Below are 10998 nucleotides of genomic sequence, written 5' to 3'. Positions count from 1 at the left end.
ATGTGATGGTCCGAGAAAGACTGGACCCAAAAGTCAACATCTTTCCTCCAGAGCAGGAGACCCCCTCCCCTCCCTGTAGAATCGACACCCACGGCAAAATAGTTCAATTGTTGCTTGATCAAATCATATCTCCTAGCATTAGACTTGGTCTCGGAGATGAAATAAAGCCGGTTGTGAAGCTTCACCAGCTCCCGAAGAGCACGAACTATCCAAGGACACCCCAGCCCTTGACAGTTCCACGCTATGATTTTCATGGCTTCAGGTGAGGCTGCAAGGTAGCCTCCACACAATACAGTATCTAAATCCTCATCCACTAGGTGCAAACGCCTTGTGCTCAAAGGAACCGCGGGCCCGCTCCGTAGACATAAGCCCTAAACCCCAAGAACGCACCTTACGCCACCCTCAACCCAATCTGCTTGGAAACCTACTCCCGTCATCGAGAAAGTAATCAGAATGTTAACCAACTTACCTACCCTCATGCTCACCCCTAACCCTGGCTAGCCAACTACTGTTGTCTCGTGAGAGAACATGAGGGTCAAGGGGACCAATTGCTCGAACATTTCATTCCAGCATTGCAGAATCCATCCTATCGCCCTGTCGAGTGATTGCCTGCTTAGGAAGATCTAACGCCATCAACTTCTCCAATACCATCTCTGGCTGTCGCCCCTCCACTTCAACACCCTCCTCCCGAACAAGCGACCTGCCTGGACGACTACTAACCTCCGACAGCACCCCAACTGCCACTTTGCCCTTACCCTTAAGCATTCTCGAGTTCCTTGGTAGTTCGAGGATCCACTAGGTTGTATGGTCGCAAACTACCTGAACACCGCCTCACCCCTCTTGCTCCCCTATGGATGCTCTGGTGCCCCCAAACCCTCCCTAACCATGGTGGGCTAGTGCACCGAACCTCGAACGCTCACCAGAACAGCTGCACGTAGCCATGGACCATAAGGAGGATTTCCCCCTGGGTCAACAAAGTCGTTTGCAAAGTGCAACTCGCAATGTTTCGCAATATGACCAAAACGACCATAAAGATAAAAGAAATTGGGGAGCAACTCATTAGAGAAATGCACCAACAGTTCCTCCCCAATCATTAACTGAACTTTGAGAGCCCTTTTCAGGAGCAGGTTGACATCAAGGCTAACCTGAACACGCAGCATGGATCCCCATGAACCCGTCCCGTCCATCTCCAAGTCCTGAGAACGTCCTAGAAGGTTTACTATCAGAATTGCAACCCCCAAATTCATGAATGTGTTCGAAGAAGTCACACCAATTCAGATCGACATTTATCGGATTCTCATCCTCTCGAACACCATTAAGGACCAATATGTTCTTCTCAAAACTCCAAGGACATTCCAGAAGCCCCTGGTTCTGGCCAATGATATTATTGAATTTCTATGAAACCTACCATCGTCGAACTGCCTGATATCTGTACCTTTGACAGGACTAAGCATACCTCGGATCGAAGTACTCAGAGCATCAAATTTCATAACCCTATTTTAGTGCAAATGACCCACCAAACATAGCTAATGCTTCTCCGACCCCACATGCCAAAGGCCATCTGGAACGATCATACCACATTCCTCATATTTGGTCAACGCAAGAACACTACGTAATCGACAAACCTCCGACTCCATACTAATAGGAAGCGAGTGTGATAGTAGGTTGTCTCAACACAAGACGTAGCCGGACGAATTTCGCTCCAAGACAGACACACGCTTGTACTCCCCAATCGACGTTTAAACCCCTCCTTCTCAACTGCACCCTGTAAACGAAAATAACACAAACAGGAGAAAGGCAACAATTAAAGCGCAAGAATTAAATTATACCCAAACTGCATTTTTGATAAAATAGTCACATTGCAATTATTCTTTACTTAATTAGACATTCTGCTCATTATGTTTTGAATTTTTTTCATTAACCTTAAAAATGAGTTAACTTTGAAATTTAGCTAAGATTTATATATGTATACTTAATTATGAAATTGTGAGTCCTAAAGTTAACCGAACTGGAGCTTAATTCAAAAATAGTTCCATTTTCTCCACCTAAATGCTTGAAAATAGAAGTTGCACATCTATACTATTATAAAAGAAATTATTTTATCATAAAATTTATGAATGCCCAAATTTACCATTTACATCATTTTTTTCTTAAAAAAATAATTAAAATAATAATTTTAATTTTTTTAATAATATAACAATTATATTTTTTTTCCTCACCTCACCCCATATTTATTTTTCTCATTTCATCAAACACCTAGTGTTCTATATATAACCTTTTTTCTTTTTCGAGGTATTCTCTTCCTTTTTTGGGGGGTCCCCGACTTATTTCCACATAACATCTATAAAAAATGTCTCATCTCAATGAATAAGTTCCAAATTACCCCTTTAGAAATTGAAATATGCATAAAATTCCCGTAAACAAAAGACAAAATGTCTTAAAGACACATTAAATTTTTAAAAAAAAGAAGTATATATATTTAATTAACCCCTTCCTCTTATCGTATTCTTCTCTTCAATCGCACAATTTGCTCCTGAATCTTATGTTATTATTTGAATTTTATTCATTCTGTCCTCATTTAATATTCACTCAACACTTAGGTATTAACTATGTTTCTCCCTGACCTCAAGATGGCTCATTCTTTGGCTTGTTAGGATTGGACAAAAAATAAAACTACTTACCAGTTGAATATTTTGATTTTTATAGTTACTAATTGAATTCAAAACAGATAATACACAGACCAAAATATGAAAATCAGTTGGGAAGTTAGATGCTTCTTTTTGAAAATATTATGGTGTCCTTTTAATCTCTTATCCTCAATAAAATTTAAGATAAATCTAATTGACACCCCCTGAAGTCAGATGAAAAGTACACAAATACCCCCTATCTTTTACAAAATTACAGGGAAAAGGTATTATTTTAGTTCGTTAAGTATGCCTAATTTTAATTTTAATCCGATAACTATGTCCATTTTTGTTTAGATTCAGTAACTTACGAAATTGCTTACTTTTAGTCCTCTGACAGATTTTCGGTTACCCCTATGCAACTTTTGAAAGGCAGTTTTAGTCCATATGCACTCATAGGAGTAAAATTGTTCGAAAATCTTCCAGAGGACTAAAAGTAAGCAATTTCGTAAGTTACTGAACCTAAAAAAATGGACATAGTCACCGGACTAAAATTAAAATTAGGCATACTCAGCTGACTAAAATAATACTTTTCCCAAATTACAGTTACACCTCTTAAAGTTATACTTGTAATTACAAATACACCTCATATTTAAAAGCAAAACTTACATACAAACACCCATTAAAAATATTACATTAACACCCTTAAGAGATGTAACTGTAACTTTATAAAAAACAGAATGTATTTCTGTAATTTAATCTAATCTCAAAAGTGTCGATGATTTACCTTAAAATCTAACAATATCTAGTGGAGCAAGTTGTTATGTAACAAAATAAAAAATCAATTAGATTAATCAACGTGGATGGATCCTCTTAAAAGTCTAATAATACAAGGATTGTTTGGAGGACTTTGTGAATCTCAACCCTAACCCTGTCAAACAAGAAGCACTACTAACTAACAACAATTTTTCTACGTGGATGGTAAATATTTCACAAACATATTTATTTCTTTAATGTGCGAGAATAATGACACACACACATATATATATATATATGTGTGTGTTTGTGTGTGTGAGTGGTGATAATCATGATTAGTGTACGATAAAAACATTATATATACGAAATTATAACATGGCACTAACATATATATATGTAACATACCGTTATGAGGTCATTGCAGTTGTCTTAGTTTAATGATGATCCCTTTTCTCCTAAATTCTTAAGCTTAATCATGGTTTTAGCCAACAATTGACGAAGCAACCACTTCCCCTTTTTCACTTCAATCTGCACCTGCACCACTTTAATTACTTCTTGTTGGTTGCAGCTGATGAGGTTCTCATTTTTGTAATTAATTTTGGGATTAATTGTATTTAGACCCCATCTGAAACTACAAAATTACATTTTTTCTTGAAAAGGTTTTGAAATTATACTTACATCCCCTCCAAAATTTACTATTTACACATGATCCTCTTTTGTTAGGATTTGAATGAAAAATATTGATGTTAGTAAACAAACTTTTTAGTTTTACTCATCATTTAACGTTTTTATGTAATAATTTTGTAGTTACGAAGGAGTAAATGTAATGATGTTAACCATGCTCTCTCTCTCTCTCTCTCTCTATATATATATATATATATATATATTTTATATTTATCCCTTTATAAGTACAAAAGTACACGTGAGAATTTTAAATCAGGATCAAAATAAAATTTTATGTAATTTTTTTTTGCTTACATCAATAATTTTTGTCCAAACCTTAATGGGAGTGGGTCAGGTGTAAATCGATAAGTTTTGGAAGGAGTGTAACTGTAACTTCAAAACATCTTCTGGGAAAGCGTAATTTTATACTTTTAGAGGGGATCGAGTGTAATTAAACCTTATTTTTACTTGATGTGGGGTGTGACAACTATTGTATAAACAGGGATCGAGTGTAATTAAACCTTATTTTTACTTGATGTGGGGTGTGACAACTATTGTATAATGTATAAACAAGCCGATGGAGTCTTGCTTGATTGATGAGATTGTGAGTTCGAGACCCACGCAAATGGGCGGTGTTTCTTTATCTCGTCTAAACATATATATTGATTTAAACTATTATAATATCGACACTAGTTTTACATGTACTGAATGATATAATAAATCGCATACTATAAACAAAACAAATTAAGGTGTAACAAGTCAAGTCGAGTCAAAAGAGGCATTTTTTCATCTATGACTTGCGTTATTTAATTGCTGAGTTTGAAATTATAATTAAACTTAATTTAATTATGTATGGGATTAATAGAGCTTAATAGAGTCAAATATAAGTCGGGCTGCAATATTTTGATATTTTTAATAAATAAATTAGTTTTATTAACTAAACAAATTGATTTGCGTCAAACTTCAAATTTTACTAAGTAAAAGTTGAAATTTTAATTTAGTGATATATATGGATCAGAAATAATACTACTTGAGAAGAAATTTAGAGTAGTAGTTGGTCTCCGACGTCTCTCTAACAACTCAATATGGGTAAAAAGTAATTTTATTAAAAAAAAAAACATATTCTAATTAGGTTAATAGGCCCTAAAATATTTAGAAAATTATGAAATCATGCTTAAAAGTAGCATGACCTACCAGAAATCACATCATAAAATATTAGACCCAAATAATAACTAAAAAATATAAAAATTAAATATAGTTTGCTGAAATAGGATAAAATTAATACGTTTGGACAATGGTTAAAATGATGGAATTTTTGGACGGAATGGTGGCCCTTTATGAAAGACTATAGGGTGTATAGGTAGACGGGGAAATAGCATTTTTTTTTTTGTAAGTTACACGGTATAACTTAAACTCTTTCTATTTTTGATTTGAACGATTACGGGATTTACATTTTTAGTTCTCTTATTGTGGAAAAGTAATAGTTTTGGTCCCACGATACATTTTCATTAGATGCTTAATGAAACAGAGCACGTGGCCGTTAAGTGAATGAGACCAAAACTGCTACTTTTTAAAAGTTATGGAATCAAAAATAAGAATTTTATAATGTATGGGACCAAAAGTGTAAAGACTCTAACAGACACATGTTATTTCTTCATTAAAATATATAACGTAAATGTGTCATGGGACCAAAAATGCTATTTTTTAAAAGTTGCGGGACTAAAATTAAAAATCTCATAACGAATGGAATCAAAAGTTGAAAGACCCTAATTTATGAAATGAAAAGTACTATTTTCCCATAGGTAGACTATCTGATAATTTCTTTTTGAATCAATAGTATAGTTGTTTACAAATCAAATCTCGCACTTCAAGCAATATATTTTATATTTCTACTGATCCAAACGCTTCCAGAATGTGTGTCACTCGTATTCAACATCATTTGATATATATACACGTGAAAGATTAAACTAATTTAAATAAAGTTTTAGAGATGAGTCTCACATATATATATATATAATAAGAGAAAAATGTAAGCAACCTTTTGTGATATCACAAATGAGCAAATTACCTCTTTATGAAAAAACAAATAGCGATTTACCTCCCTATATTTTTTAAGATACAATAATTTACCTTCCTATGTTTTTTAAAATGAAGCAATTTACCTCCCTGTCTAAGTAAGTAAATTGTTTCATTTTTAAAAATATAAGAGGGTAAATTGCTTTATTTTTTTTATAAGGGGATAATATGCTCATTTTCAATATCGAAGGAGATAAATTGCTATTTACCCTGTGTATAAACTCAAATAAAAATGGTAATTAGTTTTTCAGGCTTGGTCATAAGTAATGCAATGACCAATTTTGATCTAACTTATAGACAAATATTGACGTGAGGATGATGGCATAATCAACTGTTAGTTTGTAGCAAACACTAATCAGAGAGGTTAAGGGAATTTTGTAGTTTGCATGAGACGCAATCTCAGAATTCAGCGTTGCTGTCACTGTTCCATCATTCACATTTCCACCTATTAGTTATCACGCAGCCATCAAACCTCTGATTGGACTTGAGGAGATGATAGTGTTAATTTAACTAATGAAATCAACTTTCTCAATATCTCTCCACCATTGTTCCTTGTGCTCTTGTTGTTAGCTTTATTATTACTGTGTATATATTAGGGTTGAATGCATCCAATTTTTTAGTATTTGGATACAATAGTTAGGGAAAAATACAATTTTCCCCATTGACAAGAAAAACGTGTAAAAATTTCTCCTTAAAAAAGATTAATAATTTATCTCCTTTATATTTTTATAAATACTTTAAATATGATAAGTTTCCTTAGGATTCGAGAAGAAGGAAATGAAGAACGGTGAGCAAATTATCCCTCTATACTGATTATGAACTATAAAGACTCATATTGTATCTGGACATGTTATTATATATATATATGTTATTGGTTAAATATGTTATATTCATAAATATATTAATATATATCGAAATATATTATTTATAAAAATAATATTCATATTTTCGTTCTTCATCGCCAGACCGCCGCTCCCACGTGCCCCTCCACACCGACCCCATTTCCCTCCCCTTGCTCTGCCGCCGCCCCCTCCTGCTCCCTTTTTCGTCTCCGTTGCCACCCTGCCTCTATCTCTTTAATGCAGTTCCCGCCTCCTCCTCCCCCTTCCACACTCGTGCCCATCCTGCTCCCTTCCTCCACAGATCACCCCTCTCCCCAGCTTTACCGCCCCTTCCCCTTCCTCCCACTGGCACCCACCTCCCCTATCACATGTTGTAGATAGTGGTGCATCTTTAAATACCTGTGTAGAGCAGGTTATTTTGATGTTCGCTAGAGCAGGTATCGTTTGTGCTTGTCTGAAAGATAAGGCTCTTTTAATGCTTGTGTGGAAGATAGGATTTTGGTTGCTTGCATGGAACTGGGTTTCTTTGTATTCGTAGAATATAGGGATTTGTTGTGCCTATGTTGAGATAAGAAATTTTTAGTGTTTATATGGACATAAGGCTTATTCTTTAGAGCATGCATAGTCTTTTAAATTAAGGATTAAAGGCAATTTTCATTTCCTAATTTCAGGCCATTCTCTTTTTAATCCCCTAAGTTACTAGGGTTCCATTTTGATCCCGTAAAACTGAAAAAAATCTCAATCTTAGTACAAATTTGGTCGAAAAGTTGAGTCACTCGCCAGAAAAAGTCACTTGCTAGGCATGTGACTTTTTAAATTGGGGCTTGCATTATGATTGGCTGAAAATAAAAGGCTTAAAGGTAATTTTCGTCCCCTAACTTCAGGCCATTCTCGTTTTAGTCCCCTAACTTCAGGCCATGTCTTTACCACATCATCTTTTTCAGCCAATCACAATGCAAGCCCCAATTTAAAAAGTCACATACCAAGCATGTGACTTTTTCCGGCGAGTGACTCAATTGTACCAAATTGAGATTTTTTCAGTTTTACGGGACCAAAATGGAACCCTAGTAACTTAGGGGACTAAAACGAGAATGACCTGAAGTTACGAGACGAAAATTGCCTTTAAACCTTAAATTAATTAGATTAGTTTAAAATAGAATTGAGCTAATTAATTAGTAGATGAGCTTGTCTAATTAATGGATTGGATTCATTAATTAGTGGAGATGGTCTTAAATTAATTATTTGGACTAATTAATTCTTTGGGCTTGATCAATAAATTAGATCTATTAATTAAGTATATTTTGGGCATGTGTATATTTAATACGACGAAATATTCATATGAGTTTCTATTAAGTATTTTATTTAACTGGATTAAATAATAAATCCAATAGATTATTATTGGTCTTGATTTAATTTTTTAGACAAGTTAAAATGAGCCCAGTCCAAATATTCAAACCATAGCCGAATTTGGATGAGACTAAGTCTAGGACACTTTTTTGGAAAGAGGTATGGTCGAGTGAACTCTTAAGAAGAGTTCCACTTGTCCAAGTGGGCTAACTATGCACAAGTAGTGCATGTTTTTTGGAGATTAGGTGTGTAGAAGTTTAAAAGACTAGGTCTTTTGAACATAATATAATACTATCTCCCAGAACTCTCTCTTTATCTTGTTTTTGGTTCTCTCTGTCTCTTGGGGCAGCCATGAGTCACGATGTTTTCCTCTCTTTATCCATGCTTTTGAGTTCTCCTTGAAGCATATTTGTGTTGAGAATAAAAAGAAATCGTTCACACTAATCAATAATGCAAACCGGTTTCAGTTTCTTCCACCGGAGTGCAAAACAGTTTTTATTTCTTCCACCAAATCTAATCCTTTTTAGCAATAGGGTTAGATCTATCTTCCATGGTGTAGGGTGGACTAGTTTTAGAAGGGTTCTACACTTGAACCCTCTAACTGAACAGATGCGGAAAAGGATTTGGAGTCAATACGAGTAACTAATTAGAAAACGAGAAAAGGTATATTTTTGTAGTTACGTTTTGTGCTTGAGTTATTTATCCTTTGCCACTTTATAAAAACTAATTTATTTGATGTATATTGAGTCTTATTTGCACCAAACGCTAGAAAATGGTCAAAAGGTACATCCCATTAATCCAATTTTAATTCCCTTACCATTTTAATTATCATATTGTATGATAACGCCTCATTCCTAGAATGAGGCACAACCTTTCATTGACTGTCTGATCGGATGCCCATTTGTATTTTCATTAAATAACCTTTAGATGATGAACTACCTCTTTAGTCGCCCGATAGAAAATGAGTGAGTCATCAGCAAAAAATATACGTGACACCTTTGGAATGCTTAGAGCCACTGCAATATTAGTGTAGGTGACCAAAAATCCAAGTAGTTGACTATATTATAATCTAGTATTAACAATCTTATTTGATGTGCAATTAAGTATCATGAATATAGTTTATTTAGTGGCCATTAATATTATATATTATTATTATTGCATTTCACTGACAAAGCCCACAAACTAGTTAAACCAATAGAGTTGTGTCGCGCATTTGATGGTGACTATGAAACAACTTTTAGGGCTATTTTGAAAACATTTCAAACCGAAAACTCTCAAAAATGGGCATTGAGGAGTTCTGTGGATACTTACACTAAGTGTTGCATTCATGTGATGAATATCATGTTTTCTCAACGTGGACGTGTGATATTTATGCACTTCATTGTGAGCTTGACAAGTGAGTTGTCAAGTTCAATGAATTGACTCGCATGAGTCATTATATGGAAGCTCATATGTCATGACCGCTAAGACTAGAACTCTTCAACTTTGATAGTATGGAAATTAGTCCTCCGACCTAAGAAGCCATAGTAGCCTTGTGTATGGGGCAGTGTTATCTTGGTCCTGGCAATATGTGACTACAGTATTGCTGTTTGCCAAAAGCCATGCACTATGAGTCAGAATATACATGGAGGTCGGCGTTCTAGAAGGAATCCAATGTCATCATGAGATGATGGTGATCTCCTATGTCTTTTGAACTAAGTTAATCTCTAAAAATCTACAATCACAACTGTTGATCAAATAGAAAAATAGGTTCCCATGTTGATTAGTGAGAAACAAAGTCAAGAGTGGGTACATAGTTACCAAAGTGATGTATGGGAATCGATTTAGAATTTGTGCCCTAGACTTTGATCGAGAGATAGCTTGATGGAAGGACCGTATCAATATGGTATGCACAGTTAAAGGTTCACACTAGTTTCATCTATTTTCTAGTGACACGGACTGTTGCTAGACAACCACCTATGGCAACGAGTACTCTCAAACTAATGAGTTGATCAAGTGTGATTAATTTAATATGGTCCAATTAACCTAGAGCAAGTTATGCTGCTGGTTAAAATGTATATGAGGTACAAGTTCAAGTCTAGCTAAAGGTGGACTTATAAAGGTCATACATAAAATACTAACGATATTGTGAGAAATTAATAGGATAATTAATTTTGGATGGGAATTAATTATTGAATTAATTCTAGAAGAGATATAGGATTAATTTAAAGAATTTTGAATCAATAATTTGAATAATTGAATTATTGAATTGAGGTCCTCCATTATTGGCAGCTTACAGTATGTTGTTCAGTGTACAAAACTTGATGTAGCACATGCTTGGAGTGTCACGAACCGCTATAAGCATGTGCTGATGATCAAGAATGTATTGTCATCAAGACTATCTTTGTAAAGATGAGAGCTTACCACAAGAGATTAAAGGTTTGTGATTTGTGTTGCATTAGGAAAGTCCAAGTAGCTCTACTGTAATCATCAACAACAGTTAATAAGTAAGCACATTTGGAAATGGAATATTCATTGTATGGCCCCCCTATTTCCACATGAACAAGATCAAAGCTATTTTCAAAACTACTTTTACTGACAATGGATGATTTTCTTTGTTGTTTTTCTTGAAGACATACCTCACAATTTTGAGCACTATTGTCCTTAACTAAACCTGTATGAGAAAGAACATAACGGGATACATGGCCTAG

Source organism: Sesamum indicum, linkage group LG6 (assembly GCF_000512975.1).
Source record: "Sesamum indicum cultivar Zhongzhi No. 13 linkage group LG6, S_indicum_v1.0, whole genome shotgun sequence".
Classification (NCBI taxonomy): domain Eukaryota; kingdom Viridiplantae; phylum Streptophyta; class Magnoliopsida; order Lamiales; family Pedaliaceae; genus Sesamum; species Sesamum indicum.
This window is presented reverse-complemented; position numbering follows the sequence as displayed.